This window comes from Hypanus sabinus, chromosome 26 (assembly GCF_030144855.1).
Source record: "Hypanus sabinus isolate sHypSab1 chromosome 26, sHypSab1.hap1, whole genome shotgun sequence".
NCBI classification, from domain to species: Eukaryota; Metazoa; Chordata; class Chondrichthyes; order Myliobatiformes; family Dasyatidae; genus Hypanus; species Hypanus sabinus.
Window position 1 is genome coordinate 29801299 of NC_082731.1, and position 22486 is coordinate 29823784.

The following is a 22486-nucleotide window of genomic DNA, read 5'->3' on the forward strand; positions in this document are numbered from 1 at the left end:
AGAGACCTCAAAGGGTTAGGAAACAACCTCTGAAGTTTCACTGACATACCAAATGTACTCAAACTCCAAATGAGATGCAGCCACTGTCATGTCTTCTTTGTGATTGCATCAATATGCTGGACCAAGGATAGATCATCACAGATATTAACACCCTGGAACTGGAAACTGCTCACCCTTTCCATTGCTGATCCCTCAATGAAGACTGGTGTGTGTTCCCACGACTTCCCCTTCCTGAGACAGGAAGATTTCAGGAAATGTTGTCTTTGGTCAGAAACTGCATTTCTCATTGCAATTCACAGCTCCGACACTGCATTTTATTGGCATTCCAGCAGCTAAATGTCACGTAGCTGGGCAACTGACCTGCAGTCCCTGCTGTGACCTGACTGGCTCCTTGATGTTTGATTTTGTTTTCTCAGTCAAGGGTTGTAAGCAGAGATGAGCAACAGAGATAAACCGACAGTCTGTTCCCAAGCCTCAGGACAATGGCGTGAACACACAACCAGAGGTGACTGTGCACAATTCTGGTTTTAGATTACAAACTGTTTCACTCATGTTCTTTGGTTTCTTCCTACTCTGTTTACCCATATCCATCAATCCCACAGCAAACTCTTCACTGCTCTGTGATCGGCCAGCTGGAGCAGAGCAAGGAATGCCGGCCTTGTCAGAGAGGGAATGATGAAATAATGACTGCAGGATCAATGTTTGCACACCAGCGTCTCAGAGACATGAAGCAAGTCTATCTGTCAGCAGAACTGGAGGAACTGAGTTCCACTGGAGCAGGCATTGTAGAATGTAACTGGACACTAGACAGTTGTTGAGTTCCAGTAAACCAGAGAGATGCACAGTACTCAGCCAGGCACAGAACTAGTGCTTGAAGCAATGGTACACAGTACACTTGTGATGCTGTCGCAATGTTATCTCTTTCTCTGTCCATAAATGTTCTCTAACCTGCTGAATACTTTCCACAATTTCCCTTTCATTTCCAAATGTAAAAACCTTTACATTTTAGATGTGGAGAGATCACAATTGATGTAAGCATTGGCCTGGATGGAGTAGGAGCAGAATATTCCCGGTAAACATTTCAAGAAAAAAAGGCCTTTCCCGATAGGAACCCTCTGAAGTTACCCTTCCCCACCAGATGAGATGGAAAGAAGTTGGGTCACTGGGTTCTCTGCAGCAGAGATTCCCATGGACAGAGTGGCCGACAACTCCAATTGTCAACCTTCAACTGATGGTGTGGTTCACCTCACTGAAACAAGCAAGATTACCTGCAAGTCCTTTCTTATTAGCTCAAAATGGAAGTATACATTTCATGACTAAATACATCAAAATAAATTATCAACATTTCTGAGATCCTGCAGTTATTGTTAAAACTTCTGTGTGTCAGGTCTGATCCTGTTGGAAACTTGTGTAGACAACTTGAGAGGTTAAATGTCAGCCTGTGTTTGTGTAATCAAAATTCAATAAAGAAGATATGGAAAGCATTCGGCTGCCAGTGTTCTGTGCCAGTATCTTTAGGATAAAAGTGTGTGACTTAAACATGAGGGGTGGGAAGTGTTGCCTGGTTGGTTCTGAGCTTCATTGTATAAGCAGTTAGACATTCAAGTAGATATAGGTATATGTGTATTATAGTTTCCACTGTGCAAATGATGGAACATTCTGGATTGGTCCACAGTTTGAAATATGCAAAGTTAATAGACAGGGAAAGGTATTTTATCACCTTTCTGAAGACATTTGGTGAACTCACTCAGAAAGTGGAGAGTTACAGAAAGAAGGGACAATATGTAGCCAGTGATGCCCTGGGACCTGCAGCAATGTGTTCAGTGCTGACACTATTCACTGGACCAAAGAGTCAAAGGTTCATTTATTGTCAATATTGTATAATATATGGATAGATTATCATCTATCCATATACAACTCTGAAATTTGATTCTCCAGATAGCCAAGAAAACAAAGAAAGTATATGAAAATTGTTCGGAGAAACACAGCAAACCCATCAGCCATATAAATAAGAACAGCACCCGACCATCACCCCCCAAAAACACCCTCTCCCACACAAAACGGAACAGAAACATCAAACCCCAAAAGACAAACCTCCCCCCACAAAAAGCTAACAGAACACCAACCCCCAAACACCCTCCCCTCACACAGCACAACAGTCTGATCCATAAATACATAACCACAAAACCATCTCCGATATCACCGACATTCATTGAAAGAGAAGAGAGGGACACCACACGAGGCAGAGGCCGACCCGCCTGTCACAGCGAGCCACACAGCAACGGGCCACTCACAGCATCCATCTCCAGCAGTGATCAAAAAGCAAACAGTCGGTGCTGATATTGGGCAGATACCCACATGACAACTTTGCCACTCACATAACACTGGCAAATCTATCAGCACTCTGTAAGGTTTTAACTACAGAGATAATAATCGATGAAATGAATAGGCAAGAGCCAACTCAAGGTCTTGGGACTACATCTAGGAAGGGACAAACTGTCTTGGAGAGAGTGCTGAGCATACATGCACTCCCCAGTGCAAATTACAAGATGGGATGATGTTAAATGAGAGCGTAGCTTCTGTAATGAAGAACACTAATGGAAGATCTGGTCAATATTTTTGGTGGAGCAAACATAGTCAATGAGGAGAAACTAGTTCATTTAGTTCTCCCCAGGGGCTCCCAAGTTACAAATGACATGCTGTAAGGAAATGTGACTCAAATCATCAAGTTAAGTCGAGTTTATTGTCATGTGCACAAGTACCTTGAGGTGCAGGTAAAATCAGAAATTTGCTGCCAGCATCACAGGCATGTAGCTTCAGACAACACACTAAATCCTAATTTTACATAAATCATCCAAGACATGAAGAGGGAAAAAAGGCAGTGCAGGACAATACATTCATGCAAAGAAAAACAGACATTCAACTTGAAGAGGTTCATGGAAGTTTGGAACAGTCTTCCACAATGTCAGGTCTGTAGGTCAATTTAAACATGAGAGTGAATAGACAATAGACAATAGACAATAGGTGCAGAAGTGGTTTGGATAATCCCAGGGATCAATGGATCTGAGGAAAAATCAGGCCAATGCAGTTGGTCAAAGATCAACTACAATGTCATTGAATGGTGGAACTGACTCAGGCCTCCTGTGTTCCTGTCTTCCGTTTGTCTTGACGTGATGAGGATGTTGTTGATCTTCAGGAAACATCAACTCTCTCACTTTCTCAAATCTTTCAGAAATCTGCACAGACTTGACAGGAGAGGAGGGGAAGGAAGAACAGGGACACGTGGATGGAAATGACAATGTGCCTACAGTTGCTGCCTTTGCCATTCTGTTCATCATCAGTTTCCTCTACAGCACCTTCGTCACCGTTGTCAAGGTAACTAATTGACTAATGGAGGCATCCCATGAAACCCAAACTTTCACCTTCCTTATCTCACCACATTGCATTCTCTGACACTGCAACCCCAACGACAGCACAATCAACAGACAATGCAGTCTGAGGCCTTTCACAACCGCTCGGACTTTACACCTTTCCTCTTCACTCCGAGCCTCTGGGCCTTGATAAGCAGAAGGTGGCAGAATGTGAATGGGTATTTGGGGCAACAATTGTGAACTTAAGGAAATCAAGCAAGAGTTGTATTGAGAGAACAGCAGGGTAAGGGTCAGAGGAGGTTGATTTGGTAGATGAATGTGTGGCTGAGGAACTGGTGTAGGGGGCAGGGTGTCAGATTTCTGGATCACTGTGATCACTGCTGGGGAAGGTGCGACCTGTACAAAAGGGATGAATAACACCTGAACCTGAGGGAGACAAATATCCTTGTGGGCAGGTTGGCTAGAGCTGTTCAGGTGGGTTTAAACTAATTTGGCAGGGGATAGGAAATGGAGTGATAGGGCGGAGGACCGAGTCATTGGTTTACTAACAGAGGCAGTGTGTAGTGAGATTGCTAGCAAGCAGGGACTGATGATCGGGTTAAAATGCAGTCAACAGGATGAGTTGCAATGTAAAAGGAGGACAAGATAGAATTCAATGCATGCTGTATATGGAATAATGTAGATGAACGTGTGGCACAGCTACAGATTGGATTGCATGATGTTGTGGCATCACTGAATCATGGCTGAAAGAAGATTACAGCTGGGAGCTTAGCTGGCAGGTAGGTAGAGGGGGTGGGTTGGTTCTGTTGGTAAAAAATGAAATCAAATCAATAGAAAGAGATGACATAGGATCAGAAGGTATAGAATCATTGTGAGTAGAGTTAAGGAATTGCAAGGATAAAAAGACCCTATAAAGAACAGTGGCAAATATGTGTCTACTAATTACAACAGGAGATAGAAAATGCATGTCAAAAGGGCAATGTTACAATAGTCATGGGGGATCTCAATATTCAGGTAGATTGGGAACATCAAGTTGATGCTGGATCTCAAGAGTGGAAATTTGTAGAATGCCTGAAAGATGGCTTTATAAAGTAGATCATTGTTGAGCACATCAGGGGATTAGCAATCCTGGATTGGGCGTTGTGCAGTGAACTGGAATTGATTAGAGAGCTTAAGGTAAAGGAACCCTTAGGGTCCAGTGATCATAATATGATAGAACTCACTCTGCAAATTGAAAAGGAGAAGCTAGAGTCAGATGTATCAGTATTACAGTGGAATAAAGGGAGTTGCAGAGGCATGAGAGAGGAACTGGCCAAAATTGATTGGAAGGGGACATTGGCAGGGATAACAGCAGGGTAGCAATGCCTGGAATTTCCCTGAGTAATTCAGAAGGCACAGGATAGACACATCCCAAAGAAGAAGAAGTATTCAAAATGCAGGATGACACAACCATGGCTGACAAGAGAAGTCAAAGCCAACATGAAAGTCAAACACAGGCGTATAATAGAGCAAAAATTAGTGGAAAGTTAGAGGATTGGGAAGCTTTTAAAAATCAACAGAAGACAACTAAATAAAGTCAGAAAGAAAAAGACTGAATACAAAGGTAAGACAGACAATAATATTACAGAGGATACCAAAGGTCTCTTCACATACGTAAAGTGTAAAAGAGAGGTGAGAGGAGATATTGGAGCGCTGGAAGATAATGCTGGAGAGGTAGTAATGGGAGATCAGGAAATGGTGGATGAACTGAATAAGCACTTTGCATCAGACTTCACTGGGGAAGGCACTAGCAGTATGATGGAAGCTCAGGAGTGTCGGGGGAAGAAGTGAGTGTATTTACCAGGGAAAAGGTGCTTTGGAAACTGAAAGTCAGCTGGATCAGATGGTCTACACTCCAGGATTCTGAAAGAAGTGGCTGAAGAGATTATGAAGGCGTTAGTAATGATCTTTCGAGAATCACTAGATTCTGGCATCGTTCTGAAGAAATGGAAAATTGTAATTGTCATGCCACTCTTCAAGAAGGGAGAGAGGCACACAATAGCCCAGTTAGTCTGACCTCAGTGGTTGGGAAGATGTTGGAGTGGATTGTTAAAGATGGGGTTTCTGCTCCTATGACTTATGGTCTTACTCAGGACATAAAACTTTAGCCCAACTATGTATCACACTAAAGGTCTGAACTGGTACTCAGATTCATGTTTTGTGGTGACCTCAGAGAATACTGACATACTCCTCTTCATGGGCTTCCATCTCCTGGAATGAGGACAGACCGCCTGTTATTTAGTTCACCTGTCCTCACAGGTTCAGGTCTGTGCTGCACCTTGTCACACACAATATCATACTCTCCTGTCTGTATTTCAGGCTCAGCAGTGACCAGCAGATACACGCCCCACATTCAGACAAGAGATCCCCGTGTGGCTGCGATGTTTGGAAATGGAGTCTCCATCTCACTCACTCGGCAATCCGAGGCTTCTGCACTGCAACTGCTCATTTCAGAAAATAAACCTCTAAATGCACCGGGGATGCCAGATGGAAAATGGAGGCACAGAGCTGGTTAGGTGGGCAGAGGGACAGCAGTGGATGATACATTGGGAAAATGGCAGGATAAGTGACACTGGAGGGGGTATACAGGAGGGGAGAGGAAGGTAGGGTTAAGGCTTGGGAATGGGTGTAGTTTGTGATGGAGAGGAGGGAGGTGAGGAAGAAGGTAAAATGAGAGGGGGAGTGTGGTGGAGAGTGGGTTTGAGATCTTGCTCTGTCAAATTTTGTAAATCAGATGTTGTGGAAACCATTGCCTGTAGCTTTTCCTTCAGTTTTCTGCTGGAGTTTATGTCATGATTTGAAATTGTACTAATTAAAAAAACAAAAAGGAGACAATGAAGTGTCTGGAGTTGATAAAATTGAGGAAAGCCATTCATCCCATCTTAGTTCCGTCATCACTGCAGTGACTTCACCTGCCTCCAAGTACAAGTGGGTAATGCATCCCGAGACAAATATCGGAGAGATTTCCAGCCTGTAATATATGAATGTAGCACTACACATACTACTCCCATTTATGAGGGATTTCTCACAGTGGGAATACTGGGGTGCTGCACCCGAAAAAGATATTCAGGACAACAGAGGCTCATTTGGAAGAGTTTCTCAGAACCCTGTTACACATCCCAGAGCCAGATATTGATGGAATGTTTCATAACGAGTGTCTCAATCCAATATTTCAACACATTATCCTAAATCTCCATACTCCACGTCCCATAAAACTGTGGGTACAGGAGCTTCTCCATTGCATACACAATCTCCCTTCAATGTCTCAGCTGAAAGGCAGCAGCTCTGTCCCTCTGTACTACAGTGAACAGCCAAGTCAGCCTGAATTTCCGTTCTCACATCACTGAAAATCGACTGAACATCATCAGTGCCCTGGAACAGAACTCACTGCAGGGACCAAAGCTTTTGGTCTTCCCAGTGTTTAGCTGAAGGAAACTTTGTGCATCCTGCAGCATCCCCCATCACAGAGTGTGGAGGTGTTGGTACAAGTACAGGTGACACAGAACTGGATATCAACCATGTACATGTTTTAATGTGATGTTGGCAAGAGAGAGTATTTGAAAAAATATGCCAATGCAGGAAAATACACCAGATACTGGGGTAAGCACATTAGGAGTAGAAAACAGAACCGATTACTAATTAATGCAAACCAAGAATAGAACAGAATACAACAACTATTTGGGTAATGGACACCAGCACCTGATTGGAGCAGAGTAACTCCAAGGAACACACATTGGAGGAAGGCAAACAGGACCAGATATTGAAGGAATATACCCTAGGAATAGACATTGGGGAAAACTATGAAAGACCAGACAACCGGAAAAATACCCCTCCACAGGACCAAAAATTGTAGTTAATTCTCAACTTTGCTCCTGAGGGAATACGACAGAGCTTGGGAATGCACGATTGATCTTCGGGAAGGTTGGGATTCCCGTATATGAGAAACAATTTATTCAAGAAACTCTCTTATTTGTAAGAATTTGAAGATCAGATTCCCAACCCCATATGCTCCACCTTCAGTCAATTTGGAAAATATATATGGAACTGTGTTTAGAGACTGGAACCAAAATCAGGTACTGGAAGAGACTCCTGCACCCAGAATGTAGAGCACATTGTGAGGGGTCTGGTACTGAGTCAGGTACTGGAGGATGTAATTGCAGGAACTAGTGATAACTGCGACCAGGTTCTGTGGAGATTACCTGTCACATGTAATGGCAAGTCTGACCAACAGAATTTTGGCAGAGTCATTCCCAGTGCCGTCTCTGAGGGAATTCTATCACACACAGTTTTATAAAAAGAAACTTATCCATGGAATTTCCATGGAAACAATTCACTACATTATCATGATGTAACAATCCAAAATAATAAAAAGTAATCAGTCATGAAATATTATTAATAATGAATTAATTACATTGCAAAGTAATTAAAAATCAATCCTAATCCTGTAGATAAATATAAAAACAATACAATGATGGATGCATCGTGATATAACATAACCGTGGATGACTTTTAGTCATTCATTCACAGGATATAAGTAGAACAACATTTCTTTCCCATCCCAAATGCTCTTGAACCGGGTGGATTACTGAGCCATTTCACAGTGCAGTTACAGGTCAGTTACATTACTGTGGGCCTGGAGACATATACAGGCCAGACCAGGTAGTCAGCAGATTCCCCTCCCTGAAACACCTCAGTCATGCATTTAAACACTAATCTATTCCTCTAAGTCATGGTCACTGGTCACTGACACAGAAGTTTCATTACACATCCCAGCTGCCATGATGTAATCTGAACTCACGTATCTACGTCACAAACCCAGTTTCTCAATTAAATTCTCAGTAACATGAACAGCGTCTGTGTGTGCCCATACTGATTCATCTTCGAGAGATCAACAACTAGTCCAGTGTTTATTTCCAGCCATAATACCCATCTCACGCACACACTCTGCTATTCTCCAACACATTCATCCAATCTACTTCTTTGTGAAACCCCTTTTCCCAGCTTGTACACACAACTTCCATCTGATTCCTCTGCCCTTGACATTTTAACACCATTCCTCCTTCAGTAGCTTTATTCCTTCTTTCCATTCGTCAATGCAGCTTCCCTCCCTCTCCTCTCTGCCCCCCACCCCACTCCCCCTCCCTCCACCCCACCTTGGCAACTTCCTTTGTGCCAATAAACAATATCTGTTGCTCAGCAACTAGACTAACTCTCACTCTTGCATTTCAGCCAACTAGAAATCCAGGATTTGTAACAACCTTACCTTGCCACTGGCCTCTGCTCCCCTCCATAAACGTCGGCTCTCGACACTGGCCTGCTCCCTCCTTCTTTCCCTCCATGAGTACATGCTGCCAGTCCTCGAGTATATTTTACACTCTTCACTGCTCACAGGAACAGCTTTGCCTTCTGCTTCCTGTTTGTCTGTCTGTCTGTCTGTCTCTCTCTCTCTCTCTCTCGCTCCCTCCGTCCCTCCCTCTCCTGATGGCTCCAACAGTCTGTTTGTACAAAGGCAGCTTGTCAGAGCCAGCTTCTGACCCCGTGCTCTGAGAAAGAATTAAGGCAGCAAATTGGAGATTTGAAGAAGTCTGAAATTAGCTTACAGAAGGTGGAAGAAGAGAGAGAGAGAGAGAGAGAGAGAGAGAGGACAGATTGAGAGAAAGAGAGAAGCAAAGAAGGGCCATGAAGAAGAGATAAGAACACAAGAAATAGGAGCAGGAGTGGGCCATCTGGCCCATTGAGCCTGCTCCACCATTCAATAAGATGATGGCTGATCTGGCCATGGACTCATCTCCACCTTTCCCCATAACCCTTAATTACCCTACTATGCAAAAATCTATCCAACCTTGGCTTAAATATACTTACTGAGGTAGCCTCCACTGCTTCATTGGGCAGAGAATTCGACAGATTCACCACTCTCTTGCAAAAGCAGTTCCTCCTCATCTCCATTGTCAATCTACTCCCTCAAATCTTGAGGCTATGTCCCCTAGTTCTAGTCCTACCTACCAGTGGAAACAACTTTCCTGCCTCTATCTATCCCTTTCATAATTTTAAATGTTTCTATAACATCTCCTCTCATTCTTATCAGTTCCAGTGAGTATGGTCCCAGGCGATTCAATCTCTCTTCATTTCTGGAATTAACCTGGTGAACCTCCTCTGCACCAAAGCCAGTACATCCCTCCTCAAGTAAAGAGACTAGAACTGCACGCAGTGCAGGTGTCCCCGCTTTATAAATGTTCGCTTTACGTCACTTCGCTTTTACGAAAGACCTACATCAGTAACCTGTTTTTGCATTACAAAGAGGAGTTTTGCCTTTACAAAAATTTTTCCCATATAAATTAATGGTTCTTCGCTTGACATCATTTCAGCTTAAGAAAGGTTTCATAGGAACACTCTACCTTTGTAAAGGGGGGTGGGAACACCTGTACTCCAGGTGTGGCCTCACCAGTACCCCGTAGAGTTGCAGCATAACTACCCTGTTCTTAAATTCAATCCCTCTAGCAAAGAAGGCCAACATTCCCTTTGCCTTCTTGATAGCCTGCTGCACCTGCAAACCAATCTTTTGTGATTCACACACAAGCACTCACAAGTCCCTCTGCACTTTTTGCCACTTTAGTAATAATATGCTTTCATTTTACCTTCCAAAGTGGATGACCTCGCATTTACCAACATTGTACTCCAGCCAGACTCTTGCCCACTCTCTTAACCTACCTATATCTCTCTGCAGACTCTCTGTATCTTCAACACAATTTGCTTCTACACTCAATTTAGTGTCATCAGCAAACTTAGATCCACTACACTCAGTCCCTTCTTCCAGATCATAATGTATATCGTGAACAGTTGTCAGCCGAGCACCGACCCATATGGCACTCCGCTCACCACTGATTGCCAACCAGAGTAACACCCATGTATCCCAACTCTCTGCTTTCTGTTGGGTAACCAATTCTCTATCCATGCAAGTACATCACATGGAGTAAGAGGGAGAGAAGGAGAAAGGAAGGAGTCTCTGTCACCTCTAAGGCCAGGTTACTGGACTAATATCCAAATCCGGGCCATGCTCCTCACTTCCTGCTCTGCACCCTGTGTTATCTCCCCCACTATGAGTCTCCAAAACCTGTTCCAAGTACATTGTCACACAACACTGAATTAGGGAGCATTCCCCTGGAGACAGACTGAGAATTCTTCCTTTGAATCTTATCCTGGTCCAAATGATTGCTGATACCTGGATGATGGATTCCTCTCATTGATGGGAATCGATCCCATATTCCCGAGTATTAGATGACAGGTGACACTAAAATAGATGGTATTGTAGGTGTGAAGTACAGTGGGATCTTGATCAGCTGGGTAGGTGGGCTGAGGAATTACAAGGAGAGTATAATTCAAATGAGGATGTCTCTGAGCGAATGCAGAACATTCTCAGTGGGGAGGGTGAGCAGACAGAAGTGGTTGCACACATCGGCTCAAATGACAATAGGCAGAAAAATGGATGTGCTGCTGTGGAGTGAATAAAGGGAGTTAGAAACGAGTTAAAATGTAAGACCCCAACTGTGGTGACCGCTGGTTTATTCCCAGTGCCATGTCCTGGTGAGGTTAAAAATTGGAGGATGTTGTAGATTAATGCATTGCTGAAACCTTGGCACCAGGAACAGGAATTCAGTTCTGTGGACATTTCAGATATGTTCTGGGAGATTTGTGATCTGTACGGCTAATGTTGTGCCTTTATTTGTGAAGCGCTACAAATAAAATGCTGGGAACTATGGACATAGTAAACCCAATATCTATGGAAGGAAGTTACGAGGGTTAAGAACTTGGTGTGCCCTGACAGATGACTGCACCCAGTGCAGAGAACCGACTGAATCCCATGCAAAGACAGAAATAAGAGTTTAGTCCCAGGAATTCCAACAGATCATCAGTGGTTTGACCAAGTGACGACGTGAGATGAATCAATCTTGAAGCACAAGGACCCCATGATAACCAGCAATCGGGAGTCCGCTTTAAATAATTACAGTATGAGGAGAACTAGTGCCAGTCAAAGTACACTTGACAAGATTAAACAGAATGCACAATCCCTTTACAATTAATACGTTGCACAGGCCCAAGGGGACATGACAGTATATCCATCCCGAAGGCTGCGGGGAACCCGAGACAGGGCTGGTAAACTCAGGAACATAGAATCAAACTCAGAAACCTGGAGGGCCATGGGAGACCTTGAACATAGACCAGAGAAGCTCAGAACGTACACTAGAGAAACTCAATATTGCAGTGAGAAACTTGGAATGTATCCTCTGGACAACCAATGAGAATAGCCGGCACCCTTGCCTCTGACCGATCAATGTCCAAGCTGCTGCTGAACCTCTGCCGGGTCCGTTTATGTTTGTGTCCTACTATCACAGTGTGCACCGACAGACGACTGAACCAGGAGCAGAAGAACCATATAACAATTACAGCACAGAAACAGGCCATCTCGGCCCTTCTAGTCTGTGCCGAACGCTTACTCTCCCCTAGTCCTACCGACCTGCACTCAGCCCATAATCCTCCATTCCTTTCCTGTCCATGTATCTATCCAATTTTTTATAAATGATAATATCGAACCTGCCTCTACACAGTTCCACACAGTTACCACTCTCTGAGTAAAGAAGTTCCACCTTGTGTACCCCTAAACTGTTGCCCCTTAACTCTCAACTCATGTCCTCTTGTTTGAATCTCCCCTACTCTCAATGGAAAAAGCCTATCCACGTCAACTCTATCTATCCCCCTCATAATTTTAAATACCTCTATCAAGTCCCCCCTCAACCTTCTACGCTCCAAAGAATAAAGACCTCACTTGTTCAACCTTTCTCTGTAACTTAGGTGCTGAAACCCAGGTGACATTCTAGTAAATCTCCTCTGTACTCTCTCTATTTTGTTGACATCTTTCCTATCATTCGGTGACCAGAACTGTACACAATACTCCAAATTTGGCCTCACCAATGCCTTGGACAATTTTAACATTACATCCCAACTCCTATACTCAATGCTCTGATTTATAAAGGCCAGCATATCAAAAGCTTTCTTCACCACCCTATCCACATGAGATTCCACCTTCAGGGAACTATGTACCATTATTCCAAGATCACTCTGTTCTACTGCATTCCTCAATGCCCTACCATTTACCATGTATGTCCTATTTTGATTAGTCCTACCAAATTGCAGCATTTCGCTATTAATATGACTGTCGAAACCCTTTGGATTTATTTTCACCTTACTCGCCAAAGCAAACTCATATCTTCTTTTAGCTTTTCTAATTTCTTTCTTAAGATTCTTTTTACATTCTTTATATTCCTCAGCACCTCATTTACTCCATGCTGCCTATATTTATTGTAGATCTCTCTCTTTTTCCAAACCAAGTTTCCAATATACCTTGAAAACCATGGCTCTCTCAAACTTTTAACCTTTTCTTTCAACCTAACAGGAACATAAAAATTCTGTAGCCTCAAAATTTCACCTTTAAATAACCTCCATTTCTCTATTACATCCTTCCCATAAAACAAATTGTCCCAATCCACTCCTTCTAAATCCTTATGTATCTCCTCAAAGTTAGCCTTCCTCCAACCAAAAATCTCAACCCTGGGTCCAGTCATAATTAGTTCAAAACTAATGGCATTGTGATCACTGGACCTGAAGTGCTCCTCAACACATACCTCCGCCACCTGGCCTATCTCATTCCCTAACATGAGATCCAACACTGCCCCTTCTCTAGTTTATACCTCTATGTATTGCTGCAAAAAAACTACCCTGCACACATTTTACAAACTCCAAACCATCCAGTCCTTTTACAGAATGGGCTTCCCAGTCTATGTGTGGAAAATTAAAATCTCCCACAATCACAACCTTGTGCTTACTACAAATATCTGCTATCTCCTTACAAATTTGCTCCTCCAATTCTCGCTCCCCATTAGGTTGTCTATAATACACCCCTATAAGTGTTACTACACCTTTCCCATTCCTCAATTCCACCCAAATAGTCTCCCTAGACAAGCCCTCTAATCTATCCTGCCAGAGCACCACTGTAATATTTTCTCTGTCAAACAATGTAACACCCCCGCTTCTTGCCCCTCTGATTCTATCACACCTGAAGCAACGAAATCCAGGAATAACTAGTTGCCAATCACACCCCCCTGCAACCATGTTTCACTAATAGCTACAACAGCATATTTCCAGATATCAATCCATGCTCTAAGCTCATCCACCTTTCTTGCAATGCTCTTAGCATTAAAATAAATGCATTTAAGAAATTCTCCACCTCTTACTCTGTTTATCCCTAACGATGCAAACAACTTTACTATCTTCTTTTTCTTCCTTCTCCCCTACATCTTCAGTCTGAGCGCTCCCCATCTCTATCACCTGCCTATCCTCCCTCACACACTGTCTACAAGCTTTCTCTATTAGTGAAATAACCTCCTTTCTCCTAGACTCTTCAATTTGATTCCCACCCCTCAACTATTCTAGTTTAAAGATTCCCCAGTAGCCTTAGCAAATCTCCCTGCCAGGATATTGGTCCCCCTAGGATTCAAGTGCAACCCGTCTTTTTTGTACAGGTCACACCTATCCCAAAAGAGGTCCCAATGATCCAGAAAATTGAATCCCTGCCCCCTGCTCCAATCCCTCAGCCACGCATTTATCGTCCACCTCATTCCATTCTTACTCTCACTGTCGCGTAGCACAGGCAGTAATCCCGAGATTACTACCTTTGCGGTCCTTCTTCCCAACTCCCTTTCTAACTCCCTATATCCTCCTTTTTGGACCTCTTCCCTTTTCCTACCTATGTCATTGGTACCTACATGTACCACGACCTCTGGCTCCTCACCCTCGCACTTCAGGATATCTTGGACATGATCAGAAACATCCCGGACCCTGGCACCAGGGAGGCAAACTACCATCCATGTCTCCTGACTGTGTCCACAGAATCATCTATCTGACCCCCTAAATATCAAGTCCCCTATCACTACTGCCTTCCTCTTCCTTTCCCTACCCTTCTGAGCTACAGGACTGGACTCTGTGCCAGAGGCACGGCCACTCTTGCTTCCCGCAGGTAGGCTGCCCGCCTCCCCCCCACCCCCGCCACCAACAGTACTCAAACAGGAGTACTGGCGAGGGGTACAGCCACTGGGATACTCTCTAGTACCTGACTCTTCCCCTTCCCTCTCTTAACCGTAACTCACTTGTCTGCCTCCCGTGGCCCTGGTGTGGCCACCTGCCTGTATCTCCCCTCTATCAACTCCTCACTCTCCTTGATCAGACGAAAGACATCGAGCTGCAGCTCCAGTTCCCTAACACGGTCCCTCAGGAGCTGCAGATCAGCGCATCTGGCGCAGACATGGACGCCCGGGAGGCTAGGAGACTCCAGGACATCCCACATCTGATACCGAGAACAACAAGCAGCCCTCACACTCATAATTCCCCCTTTCCTCAAATAACAGGAAAAATTGAAAACTAAACCTACCTTGCCTCGCCCGTTTCCGCCTCAGCCCGTTGAGCCAAAGCCCTTAAACCTTCACTCTGCTTCGAGTGAACCTCATGCAGAGACAGAAACAAGAGTTTATTCATAGGAATTCTAACAGAACATCAGTGTCTTGGCTGAGTGACACCACGAGACGAATCATTATCGAAACACAAGGACCCCACAATAAGTGCTAATTAGGAGTCTGCTATTGTGAACAGCAACACCAGCCAGAATTTTTGTTCTCAAATCAGTGAAAAGGGTCAACAGCATCAGTGCCCTGGAACAGAACTCACTGCAGGGACCAAAGCTTTTGGTCTTCCCAGCGTTCAGCTGAAGGAAACTTTCTGCATCCTGCAGCATCCCCTATCAGAGAGTGTGGAGGCGTTGGTACAAGTACAGGTGACTCAGAACTGGATATCGACCGTTACAGTTTTAATGAGAACATTTTGAGAAAATATGCCAGTGCAGGAAAATACAACAGATACTGAGGTAAAACACACCAGGAGTAGAAAAAATAAGCAGGTACTAGATTAGTGCAAACCAAGAAGAGAATAGAATACAACAGCCAGCACCTAATCTGAGCAGAGTAAGTCCAAGGAGCAGAGATTGGAGGTTGGGACAGGACAGGACAGGTATATTGAAGGAATATACCCTAGGAACAGACATTGGGGAACACGATGGAAGCCCAGACGATAGAAAAAATACCACTCCACGGGACCAGAAATTGCAGTTAATTCTCAACATCATTCATGAGGGACTTCGACAGAGCTTGGGAATGCACGGATTGATCTTAGGGAAACAATTTAAAACAATTCACCCCGTCCGCCCGCCACCGCACTTGGGATAGGGTTCCCCTTCTCCTCACTTACCACCCCACCAGCCTCCAGGTCCAACGTATAATTCTCCGTAACTTCCGCCACCTCCAACGGGATCCCACTACCAAGCACATCTTTCCCTCCCCCCCTTTCTGCTTTCCGCAGGGATTGCTCTCTACGTGACTCCCTTGTCCACTCACCCCCCCATCCCTTCCCACCGATCTCCCTCCTGGCACTTATCCTTGTAAGCGGAACAAGTGCTACACCTGCCCTTACACTTCCTCCCTCACCACCATTCAGGGCCGCAGACAGTCCTTGAGGACTTAGCCAAGACTTGAGGACATGAGTTATAGGGAAAGGTTGCACTGGGTAGGATATTATCCCCTGGAGCACAGGAGATGTAAGAGGGGTATAGAAAGGGTAAATACAAGCATGCATTTCTCTCCCTCCCCCTCCCAGTTTGGATGAGACTAGAACTAGAGGGCCTAGGTTTCAGATGAAAAGTGAAATATTTAAGGGAAACAGGAGGGAACCTTCTTCACTCAGATGAAGGTGCAAGTGTGGATTGAGCTGCCAGCATAAGAGAAGTTTGGATATGTGCATGGGAGGGTTGGGTCTTCAGGCCAATGTTCTGTTTGTGGGTAGACAGGTCTAACCAGAAAAACAGGTTGGCATGGATTCTATGAATCTTCAAATTACCTGATAATCTATCCAAACTCAGAAAAACAAAGCTACAGGAGATTTACATCCCTCCTCGAAAGGAGCAAGCTGGCCTGGGGAATCAGACTAGCAAACCCTCGGAGCACGACCCTTCAGAGCAGCAGACTATCACCTCACTTGGACAATTCAGGCAGTTAATGTATCTGACAGACGGGACTCACAGTCAATTAATTGCTGGGTTGTGATTCCTGAAAGGTGATGGAGAGCTACTCAGCCAGACATCTCACTGAAAAATGAATGTTATCCTTGATCTTTGATGGTTTCATGTATGCCCAGAGTACTGTGAATGTCTTTATAAGTTCTATCCCCTCACCCAACACCACCTTCATTCAATGCCATTACCTGCACTGAATTCCTCTCTATCTCTGTTTAGATACAACACTGAATCACGTCATCTGCAGAAATTCTCCGATGACTCAGCAGTAGTTGGGTGTATAAAGGGAGGATGAATATAGGCCCTGGTGTCAAATGGTGCAAGCTGAATCAACTGCAGCTCAACGTTGTTAAGACAGACGGTGATGGACTTCAGAAGGACTAAGCCTGCATTGCTGACCTGTTACTGTTGATTATGAGGACATGGATGTGGTGAGGACCTACAAGTACTTGGGGGTGCACCTGGATGACAGACTTGAATGGAGTGCCAACACAGAGGTTCTACACAAGAAGGGTTGGAGTTGCCTCTGCTTCCTGAGGAAACTGAGGTCCTTTGGAGTATGAAGGCCTCTCCTTCACATGTTCTACCAGTCTGTGTCACCAGTACAGTCTTCTATGCAGTGCTGTGCTGGGGCTGTGGCCTCAACATGGGTGATGCCAACAGGCTCAATAAACTGATTAGAAAGAATGACTCTGTTATAGGAGTCAAACTGGATATACCGGAGGCTGTGGTAGAACAAAGGACCCTACGGAGAATCCTGGCAATTCTGGACAGTGTTTCTGACCCTCCGCATGCCACCTTGACTGAACAGAGGGGCATTTTTAGTAACAAACTAAGACAAGTGTGATATGAGGTCATTCTTACTCTCAGCCATGAGGCTCTATAATGAGTCAATTTACAATGTCTGCAACTCTGTTTTAAATGAATGCCCCTCTATCCTGAGGCTGTGCCCTCTTGTCCTAGACTCCCCCACCATAGGAAACATCCTTTCCACATCTACTCTGTCTAGGCCTTTCAATATTCGAAAGGTTTCGATGAGATACCCCCTCATCCTGCTAAATTCCAGCGAGTACAGACCCGAAGCCATCAAACGTTCCTTTCCTTCCCAGAATCATCCTTGTGAAACTCATCTGAACTTTCTCCAATGCCTGCACATCTTTTCCTAGATTAGGAGCCCAAAACTGTTCACAATACTCAAGGTGAGGCATCACTGGTGCCTTATAAAGCCTCAGCATCACATCCCTGCTCTTATATTCCAGGCCTCTTGAAATAAATGCGACCACTGCATTTGCCTTCCTCACCACCGACTCAACCTGCAAGTTAACCTTCAGGTTGTTCTGCACAAAAACTCCCAAGTCCTTTTGCATCTCAGGTTTTTGGAATTTCTCCCTATTTAGAAAATAATCTGCACATTTATTTCTATTACCAAAGTACATGACCATGCACTTTCTTGCCCATTCTCCTAATCTGCCCAAGTCTTTCTGGAGCCTTCTTGTTCCTCAACAATAAACTTCATATCATCTGCAAATTTGGCCACAAAGCCATCTATTCCACCATCTAAATCATTGATATACAGCATAAGAAGAAGTGGTCCCAACTCCGACCTCTGCAGAACACCACCAGTCACTGGCAACTAACCAGAAAAGGATCTTTTTATTCTCACTCGCTGCCTCCTACCAATCAGCCAATGCTCTAATCATGCTAATAACTTTCCTGGAATACCATGGGCTCTTAACTTGATAAGCAACCTTGTGTGTGGCACCTTGTCATAGGCATCCCCTTATCTATCCTCACATACAAACAAGCTGGATGAATTCAGCAGGTTGGGCAGCATCCGTTAAAATGTGCAGTCAACGTTTCGGGCCGAGACCCTTCGTCAGGACTGAATGTAGATTCATCAGGTCTCGGCCAGAGTCCAATGATTCGTGAAGGATCATTACTAATGCTTCCACAATCTCTACCGTTGCCTCTTTCAGAACTCTAGGATGCAGTTCATCTGGTCTGGGTGACTTATGTACCTTTAAGCCTTTCATTTTTGAGCACCTTCTCCTTTCTCTTCTCTCACACCCTTCAACACCTGACACATTGCTACTGTCTTCCACAATGAACACTGATGCAAAATACTCACTTCGTTCACCTGCCATCCCCATGTCTATTCCCATTATTAATAATCCCCATTATTAATTCTCCAGCCTTATTTTCTAGTGGTCCTATATACACTCTCATCTTTTATTTTTTATATAATTGAGAAAGCTTTTTCTATCCACCTTGATATTGCTTGCTAGCTTGCTTTCATATTTCATCTTTTCCCTCCTAATGATTCCTTTGGTTGCTTTCAGTAGGTTTTTAAAAGTTTCTCAAACCTCTATCTAACAGTAAATTTTTTTGCTTTGTTGTATGCCCTCGCGTTTGCTTTTACGTTTGTCAACCACGGTTGTATTATTTTGCCATTTGAGTATTTTGTTATTTCTGGTATACATCTATCCTGCACCTTTTCCCAAAAACTCAAGCCACTGCTGCTCTATCATCTCCGCTAGCATCTCCTTCCAATTTACTTTGACCAATTCCTCTCTCACACCACTGTGATTTCCTTTACTCCACTGAAATACTGCTACGTCAAATTTCAAGTTGAACTCAATAATATTGTGATCACTGTTTCCAAACGGTTCCTTTACCTTAAACTCCCTAATCTCCTCCAGTTCATTACATAATACCCAATCCAGTATAACTGATCCCCTAGTAGGCTCAATGACAACCTGCTGTAAACAGCCATCTCACAAACATTCAAATTTACTCTCTGGAGATCCATTAGCAACCTGATTTTCCCAACCTACCTGCATGTTAAAATCTCCCATGACTATCATAACACTGCCCTTTTGACACACCATTTTTATTTCCATTGTAATCCGTCGTCCACATCCCAGCGACTGTTTGGAGGCCTGACTATAACTGCCATCAGGGTCCTTTTACCCTTGCAGTTTCTTAACTCAACCCACAAGGATTCAACATCTTCCGATCCTAAGGATCCTGTCTTTTCTAATGATTTGATGCCATTTTTTACCAGCAGAGTCACGTCACCCCCTCTGCCTACCTTCCTATCCCTCTGATTCCACGTGTATCCATAGACATTCAGCTCCCAACGACAACCATCCTTCAAGCACGATTCAGTGATGGCCACAACATCATACCTGACAACCTGTAAAAGTGCACCAAGATCATCCACCTTATTTCTTATACTCCATACACTGAGATATAAAACGTCGAGTACTGAATTTGCTACCCTTCTTGATTCAGCAACCCTAATGCATTGATACTCATCCGGCTGGCTGCAATTTTGTCCTGTCATCTGCGGGCCCTTCCAGACAGTCTGCACGCTAACTTTGCTTTTTTACCATCCATCCTATCCTGAGTCCCTTCACTCGGTTAAACACGTGCCTGCTGAACCCTGGCACTTCATGTAACTTGACCCCCCGACTTCAACCCACCATGTGAAATCTGAATATCAGGAGCGCAGGTCACCCGGGATCACTGCGTCAACTGAAAGATGGAATAGGTTAGGACTTTATTCCCTCAAGCTTTGCAGAATGAGGTGAATTGATAGAAACAGGCAAAATTATGAAGGGAATAGATAGGGAAATGCAAGCAGGCTTTTTCCACTGAGCTTGGGTGAGACGAGCACGAGAGGTCATAGGTTAAGTGTGAAAGGTGAAAGGGGAGCCTCTTCACCCTCAGGGTGGTGCGAGTGTGGGAAAAGCTGCCAGCAGCAGTGGTGGATGTGGGGTCAATCGCAACATTTAAGAGCAGTTTGGATAGTATATGCATAGGAGGGGCATGCAGGGCTATGGCTCAGGTGTAACGCAATGGAACTGGGCAGAATAATTCAGAACGGACTAGGTGGGCTGAAGTGCTCTCCGACTCTATGACCAGGTCACCTAGGGCAGCTCAGGAGAAGCGGAAGCAGGAGCCACTCTTCAGCACCCTCTGGGAACCAACCCTACCCCTCCAGTGGCAAACCGAGCGCTCAGCACCCAGGAGGACACAAAGAGCCTCGGGCATGGGCTGGATGGACAGTTGCCCTGGATACCTCCAGGCTTGTAGTGGGCACTACTGAGGGGAGGACATCCTGTCCAGGACACCATTCACCCAGTCACCCTTTCACCCTGTAGCAGGATCCCAGTTAACCTCATCATCCCGGATTCTCTGGCTGTTCCTTGCCCTATATCCACGACCTTCCCATTAACAATCTATGCTACCATTCCCTGGTCTTCCCATGTCATTCCTTCTCTGGACTCTGACAGGATCACCACATTCGCTGGGCTTTTCCAGGTTTCTTTTGCCTCCCAAAAGCTGCTGTTCTACAGAGATTGACCAAGAGCAGCGATTCCCACGCTGGGGGGTGAGTGGGGGGTGATACACATTTTAGGGGTTTGAGAATGTTCTTAAACCACTTCCTCTGTACCCCTTATAACCACTTGCAAATACTCACTCTGAGCTCCCTCGTAGTGAGTCAGGTGTAAGCAAATAGAACGGACGGCCACTGCAGCCCTTAGAATCTCATTGCTCTTATTGGATTCGGCTGTGGGCCTGGGGAGAGGACGCTGAGCTGGTTCACTTACCCAATTTAAATGCCGGCCCAGATCGGGGGCGAGAGCCGATTTCACTCGCTCCCTGCGATCTTCTTGCCTCTCTCTGAGACACCGGAGCCTTTCACTGTTCCACTGTTAAACGCTGGGCCAGATAAAGAGTGTGGAGACGAGAGCTGATTTCCCCCGTTCTCCGCGATGGCCATCTCCATGGCACTGAGGCTATGAAGACTGCCCTGGCTGCAGTGCTCTGTGCTGCTAATATGATGAACTGAGAAGTGAGGCTTTGGGCATACTCTGGGCCGCTGCAGGGTTTGCATCTGAGGCCTCAGTTTTGATTCGGAATGCTGTTACAAGATTTGTGCTTTTCTTCTGCCTCTTGCATGTCAGGTGTTGGTCTTTTCTTTTTACTCTTGTTCTTGAATTGGGCTCTTCCAGGTTTCTTGCTCTGTGGCTACCTGTGAGCAAGTAAGCCTCAAGGTTGTATAATGTAAGCATTCTTCGATAATGTGAGCTGAGGTCAGTTTGATGGAAAGTATTTGGTTCCTTGTACTAATAACCTGCAGCCACTGGGTGTCAGAGGCGTTCTGCTAAATACAGTGGATTCCAGTTAATTGAGACGCATCAGGACCGGTATGTTTTGGCCCAGTTAAGCAACTGCCTCAATTAGTTTAAGTTTCATGGAAATGGTTAAAAAGTTATCAATAAAACTACCATTTAACTGATTAAGAACTTATGTATGAAAATGAAATACTGAACAAATTAGAAGATTATCAACACTGCTATAAAACTGTGTATCGACAAATTCTTTCACTGCTGTGTTGGAGGAGCAACATCTCATAATCCAGGCAGCACACTGAAAGTGCTGGAGGGACTCAGCAGGCCAGGCAGCATCTATGGAAAAGAGTAAACAGTTGATGTTTCAGGTTGAGACTCTTCAACAGCAGTCCTGAGAAAGGGTCTCGGCCCAAAACATTGACTGCACTCTTTTCCATATGTGCTGCCTGGCTTGCTGAGTTCCTCCAGCATTTTGAGTGTGTAGCTTGAATTTCCAGCATCTGCATCTGTGACCTCGTAGTCCATCTGGGTAGTCCCCAACCTGACAACATGGACACAATTTCTCCAACTTCTGGAAATTGGAACTGGAAGAAGATAGCGCCAGCAAACGCTACCAAAGATGACGTCCTCAAGATGGGTCATAAAGCAATTCTTTTCACTTCTTTTACATCTGCTTTTTATATCAGATGTGGATCTGCTACTGTTAGAGCCTGTTACCTCCATTCTGGTGGCTTGCTTTCGGGTCAATCTGGTGCTTTGCTAGAGGG

The 22486-nt window shown here is 44.6% G+C and overlaps 1 protein-coding gene and 1 long non-coding RNA gene across 3 annotated transcripts in view; one reads left to right on the top strand and one right to left on the bottom strand.

Moving 5' to 3' along the window:
• LOC132381363 (uncharacterized) overlaps nt 1-8872 on the bottom strand; it is a 52317-nt gene extending 43445 nt beyond the window's left edge. Inside the window, exon 1 of one of the 2 annotated variants that reach the window (XR_009508016.1) lies at nt 8674-8872. This is a non-coding gene — a long non-coding RNA (uncharacterized LOC132381363). The remainder of the gene's footprint in view (nt 1-8673) is intronic. The other variant, XR_009508015.1, reaches the window with a different exon arrangement.
• LOC132381361 (uncharacterized) overlaps nt 1-22486 on the top strand; it is a 108372-nt gene that overhangs the window by 34700 nt on the left and 51186 nt on the right.